Source organism: Nannospalax galili, unplaced genomic scaffold, assembly GCF_000622305.1.
Source record: "Nannospalax galili isolate Female #2095 unplaced genomic scaffold, S.galili_v1.0 scaffold918, whole genome shotgun sequence".
Lineage (NCBI taxonomy): Eukaryota > Metazoa > Chordata > Mammalia > Rodentia > Spalacidae > Nannospalax > Nannospalax galili.
The window spans coordinates 3078892-3085389 of NW_008343216.1; the positions used below are offsets into that span (position 1 = coordinate 3078892).

Sequence of the window (6498 nt, forward strand, 5' to 3'; positions counted from 1 at the left end):
CTCTGCCTCCCAAGTGCTGGGATTAAAGGCATGCGCCACCATGCCCGGCAGGTTTTGTAACTTTTGTAATGTTTCAATGTTTTTCTTTATCATTATCAGTAGCTGTTACCACTGTTACTATAATGTGTGATGAAATGACTTGATTTTACCCTTGTGATTGTAATTACCCTGCAACTGTATTGTAATTGCCCATATAAATGGACTCTGTCTATCCTCTAGAAATAGAATAACAAAGCCTAAATAATAACACATTTGTTTACAACATGACCTACTTAAAAACTTAAGCCCATTGTTGATAGGTACTATTAGAACCACAGATACCTTTCAAAATATTACCACCCACTGATGAAGTATCTGGTCACCCAATGATGTATAATGAAATTGTTTTCATGTCTGATATGGTGGTTAATTGTCAGTGTAAACTTGACTAGATTAGGTTTTAGAATCACCTAGGAAATGAACCTCTGGATGTGTCTATTTAGCTGAGGAAGTAAGACCAACCTGAATATGGATGGCACGGTTCTGTCAGCAGGGTCCAGGACTGAATAAAAAGGAGAAAGCAGAGCCAAGTATCTCATTCATCATTCGCTGTTCCCCAACTGTGGATGCACTGTAACTAGCTGCCTCAGAATCCTGCCACCACGCTTCCCCAGCATAATGGACTGTACCTTCAAACCCAGCCGAAAGAAACCCTTCTTTCTTAAGTTGCTTAGGTATTTTTGTCACAGGAATGAGTAAGGTAAGTAACATACTTGGTAACAGCATTCATTCTGCAGTCCATGGAAAAAGGAGTAATTTCGACCCTCAAATACATTTCAAAGTCTATTTCTGTGAACATACATAGAGTGATTCTGCTGATGAATCTGGGCAAAGTAAAATGAAATCCTGGAAAGGATTCATTATTCTAGATGCCCTTAAAACCTTTTTATAATTCATAGGACTAGGTCAAAATGTCAACATTAACAGGAGTTTGGAAGATGTTTCCTGCAACCCTCCTGAGGGGTTTAAGGCTTTAGTGAAGAAAATCAGTGTGGTGGAACTAGTGGGAGAACTGGAATTAGACCCTGAAGATTACAATTGAACACAGTCTTATGAAAAAACTTTGATGGATAAGTAGTTCCTTATGATGTGTGAGAAAACAGAGCACTTTCTTGAGATGGAATCCACTCCTATGAAATATTGTGAGCATTGTTAACATGACCATGAAGGACTTCAAATACTGCATGAATTATTTGACAAAATAACAGCTTTTTGAAAGGACTGACTCCCACTTTTGAAAGACATCCTGTAATAAAAAGCTGTCACACAGCATCACACGCTGTAGTGGAATAACTCATGAATAGGAGTCAATGGATGTGGCAGACTTCATTGATATTTTATTTTACGAAATTGCTGCAGTTACCCCAACCACGTACCAAGAGTGGTCATCAGTCACAAAGATCAAGGCAAGATTTTCCACCAACCAAAGCATTATGAGTCTCTGAAGTTTCAAATTATTTTAATATTTCAGTGCTAATATTATTAAAGTATAAGTATTTTCTAGTCTTTTTAAAAAATTTGTCTGTATGAGTGTGTTGCTTGCATGCATATAAGTACATCTGTGTAGTGCAATGGCTGAAGAGGCCAGAAGAGGGTGTTGAATTTCCCAGAATGAGAATTACTGACAGTTGTTAGTAACCATGTGCATGCTGGAAACTAAACCCTGGTACTCTGCAAGAGCAGCCAGTGCTCTTAACTGTTGAACCATCTCTCCAGCACTGTATTTTTTAGTCTTAATGCTATTGCACTCTTGACTACTATAGTTTAAGCATGACTTTGACATGCATTGATAAATAAAATGCCAAAAGACTCCTGTGACTCATTTTATTGAGATATATACTTGTAGTGGTCTGATACCAACAATATCTCAGATGTATGCTTTTACTTAGATAGTTCAATAGTAGTACTGAGTAGTGGGAGATGATAATTGCCTTTCAAAACACAATTCTTTTTGCACAAGTTGGATGTGGTAGATCATACCTGTAATACCAACACTTGGCAAGTAGAGGCAAGAGGATTAGGAGTTCAAAGTCTCCTCAGCTATTTAATAATTTTGGACTAGACCAGGTCCAAACAAAACAAAGCAAAAAAAGTAAAAACACAATAACATAATTTCAGACATTCACGGATTCAGAAAATTTACATGTCATGCATGATTTCTCAGAAAGTTAGTTGTATATAACAAAAACATAGGAGTAAACCAAAAGGAGGCTATCAAGGACTTTCAGAAACAGAAATTTCTACTGCAAACAACAGACCTAGGCCCAAATTAGGAGCAGAATGATTAAAGTCCTGTCTCAAAGAAAAATTAAAACTTCTCAAGATCTCAAGCTCGAGAAGGGATTCAGCCTGTTCATAGGACAACTGAGCTTGAAAACACTAGATGATGTGCAAGATGCAGAGAAAATGATTGATCTTAATGCCTCACCAGACTGTGAGTGTCCTTTCTAGCAAAGAATTAGGACCAGGCTAGCTCAAAATTTACCCCTAAATTTCTATCTTATCTTGTCTTATTATTGTTTTCTTTTATGTTAATTTACTTTCAAGCTAGTTTCTGGTTAGCACTTAAAAATGGAAATAATTATGACACTTTCACACATATATATCATACTTTTGTTTTTATTTGCATACCTGCCTTCCCTAGCCACCCTCTCCACTTCTGGTGCTATCCATCCTCCTCCCAAATAGTTCCCTTCCCACTTTCATGACACATGTAGTCTACTACTGTGGGAGACAGGCTTGAGCCTAGGGTGAAAGTCTTATTGACAGCCATACAGCAGGCCCAAGGCAACGGCCCGACTGCTGGAGCCACAAGGAATGCTTTGTGACATTTGCTCCCATTGGCAGATCATGAGACTGATGCCTAGAACTTGCCACTCTCTAATCACCACCCTTGGAATTCCAAATTGCAACACTTAGATATTGCAACAGTCACAGTCATGTGGTTTCCAGGATCCAGGCTCTGTAATCTGAAACCCATTATGCTAATGAGGCATCCTACCCACTATTCTGTGATAGGACATTAAGTCTGTTATGCTAATAGGATGCTAAACCTGTTATGCTAATAAGGTATCCTACTTGCTGTGCTGTGATTGGACCACTACCCCTATATAAGCTTGTGCCTTCCTGCAATAAAGCAGACCTGTGTCACTGAACCTGGTCTCCTGTGTCTGAATGCGGCTCCGCTGACACAGTCTCCTCACCAGCCCTGGGGTCTGGGACTGGGCAGAAGCAGTGATGACAGAAGGCGGCACCGGGCTATCAGAAGAGCAGCCTCAGCACTGGGCAGGCAGAAGAGCAGCCTCAGCCCAGGGTGAGCAGAGGAGCAACCTTGATGTCTGTGACAAAGGAGTGGCACCCGTGAGAACGGAGGAGCGGCCGCCACTGGAGGTGACTGCACACTACCTCTGCTAAATCTTTCCTCCTCTTTAACCTCTTTCTCCCTTTTCATTGCTCAGTTTCTACTTTTCTGTCATATATATGTATATATATATATATATGACATGTATGAATATATGTCAGACTATATATATATTGTGCATATGAAAGAAAATATGTAATATTTTTTCTGAGCTCTAGCTCTATATATTTTCCTACAAGTGTCATAATTTCATTTTTCTTTACAGAGGGGATAAGATGGACTTTCAAATATTTTAATTTGCGCTTCCCTGATGGCTAAAGATTTTACTGCCCTTTCAAACATTTAATAGCCATTTTCATTTCTTCCTTTAAGAAGCGTTTATTCTGTTTATTAGCTCTTTTATTCATTGGGTGCTTGGATTTTTTTTACTATTTAATTTTAGCATTATTATTTTTTTTTTCCTTTAGCAGTAGGATTGTGTCCTAGGCATGAAACAGTATTAGCCACCGAGCCAGGTGTCAAGCTAGGATGAACAAAGGACTACCATTTGCTCTGCCCCTGATTGATTTAAGAACACCACCACCAATGAAGTGTCTCTTTGCTCTTTGTCAGGGGATAAATTTTAGCATTCTTAAATTCTAGCTATTGGGATTGGAGAGCTAGTTTAGTGGTTAAGAACACTGGCTGCTCTTGGAGAGGACCAGAGTTTGATTCACAGCACCCATATGGAGACTAGTAATGGACCGTAACTCAAGTTCCAGGATATCCAAGACCCTTTTCTAACCTCTGCAGGCATTGCATTACATGGATGCACTTACCTACATGCAGGCAATACACTCATACACATAAAATAAAAATAATAGTAAGTGAAATTTTTTTTTAAATTCTATTAATCACTTTACGGTGCTTTTTTCTTATTCTGTGGGCTTTCTCTTCATTCTGGTGATTGTTTTCTGTGTGGAATCTTTATAATTTTGCATAATCTCATCTACCAATTTTTAGGATTGCTGCTTGTGCAATAAGAGTTCTTTTCAGGAAGTCCTTTCCGTATTGTCATGCACCTCCTTCCTGGCTCTTAGAATCTTTCCACACCCTCTTCCACACTGGTCCCTGAGCCCTGGGTGGGTAAAGTTTAATATAGGGATCCAGTCTAAGGACTTACACAATAAAGACTCTATTTTGTATGCTTTGGCCATTTGTGTCCTTTTGTGTTCCTTGCTCTCTGTTGCATGAGGGAACTTTGTGGAGTTCTTTGTTGAGAGTTGAGAGATGCATTAGTATTCTCTCTACTCCTTATTCCACTATGTTCTGTGAGCCTTAGGTGTAGAGGTTCCATTGTAGATGTATCACTTAGGGTTGGGCAATTCACAGACAATCTCTGAGTATGACCAGTTGTAATAGTCTATATCTGTTGCAAAAGAATCTTCTTTGATGAGTGGTGACTGGGATACTTCTCTGTTAATAAAAAGATCCATATTTTGCACATAGTAAGAAATTATATTTGTCTAGGGATGTAACAGCCTTAAGCTTTTCTTTAAGATCTAAGACCTCTCTAGCAATGTGTATTTGGTTTTGTTTACAGTACTACACATGAGTTTTCTCCCATTGAATGGGCTTTAAATTCAATTAAGTAGCTGTTGGTTACCCCCAAGATAAAAGTGCCACTACTGCCCCAATACAGTTTGCCTTGATGGTCATTGTTGTGGTTATTAGGCCTTAAAGCTGGGGTTGTACTATCGATTGATGCTCTCCCTTTGAAGCTTGCAAAGTGCTCTCCAAAACTATGAGAGCTAGCCTTCAGGGGAAGTAGCTTCTAGGTCAGTTCCAGCTTCATTGTTCCAAATCCTGTGTCCAAAATATGTTCTACCTTCAGCAATAGGGTCTTGTCTTCAAGTTCTGGGAGGCAGTCAGTTTAGAAACCTACTGAAAAATTACATATGCAATACTCTACATGACTCCCTGTGTATAGCTGAAAGCTATATAGCAAGAAACAGTGCCAGACAGGAGAAACCTCCCTTTGAGTTGTTGGCCAGGGTAGTCCAAGAGACCCCCCCACCCCCAAAAAAATTACACAGGCTAGTGCCACAGCCTTCTTTTTTTAAAAAAAATTTCACTCAGTCCAGTTTTTGTTATTCATATATTCATGGGTATGAGGCCATCCACTCAAGCGTAGGCAATGTACCAAAGGCCACACCCTCAAGAAAATAGAGTTTTCCTCTCCCAGAAGACATCAGCTGTCAATAATTCCTCAGCTCAGGATGGGGGCTCATAAGCCCTTCTTCACCCATGGTAGAATGTTAACTGCCTTGATATTATGCAGGTCTTTTGTAAGCAACCACAGCTGCTGTGAATTTATGAATGCAGGGATCCTGTCATTTCCAGAAGACACTGTTTTAGTCTGGTCCTCCATGACCTCTGACTTTTACAGTCTTTCTGCTGTCTCTTCCATCATGGTCCCTGAGTCTTGGGAGAAGGAGATGTGCCATAGGCATCCTATCTGTGTCTGAGAATTCCACAGACAGGCATGCTCGACATTTTGACAAGCTATGAGTTTCTGAATTAATACACAAAGCAACTTCTTTGCTCCTGTGGAGCAGGTCTTAAGTCCAGTCAGAACGTGGTCATATGTTGCCATTCCTGTCTTTATTGTAGCTCACAGGGTTCATAGCGGAGCAAGACTATTGATGACTTTTCTTTGCCCAGCAGCCTGCATATACCATTTTTTGTTTTAAATGTATATTTTTAAGTGAATTTTTGTGCATTTCATACAATAAATCTTAACCATATTTAGACTCCCTCCCCCTTCTGTACCTCCCATTGTTCCCCTACCAGATTTCATGCATTCTTTCATATATGTTAAGACATATTGAGTTAAGCTTTTATACCTAGAAGTCCCTTAGTACAAGTTCATCCACTGGAGTGTAGTCAGTCTATCTAGCATCACTCTCCTTTACCCAGCAGTAATCAATTGCCAATAGTTCCTTGGCTAAGGTTGTGGCCTTCTGCCTTTTTCCTCATTTATATGTTGGGTTTTTGTCTGATTGAGTTTTCATGGGTTTTTTGCATGCTGTCAAAGGTTATTACAGAGTTCCACAACT

The 6498-nt window shown here is 39.6% G+C and overlaps 1 non-coding gene across 1 annotated transcript; it reads right to left on the reverse strand.

Annotated features, from left to right (window-relative positions):
• Positions 1-3873: 3873 nt before the first annotated feature.
• LOC115071422 lies at positions 3874-4017 on the reverse strand. The gene has a single exon (XR_003850509.1). It is a non-coding gene; the product is annotated as a small nucleolar RNA SNORA48 (small nucleolar RNA).
• Between the last annotated feature and the right edge of the window lie 2481 nt (positions 4018-6498).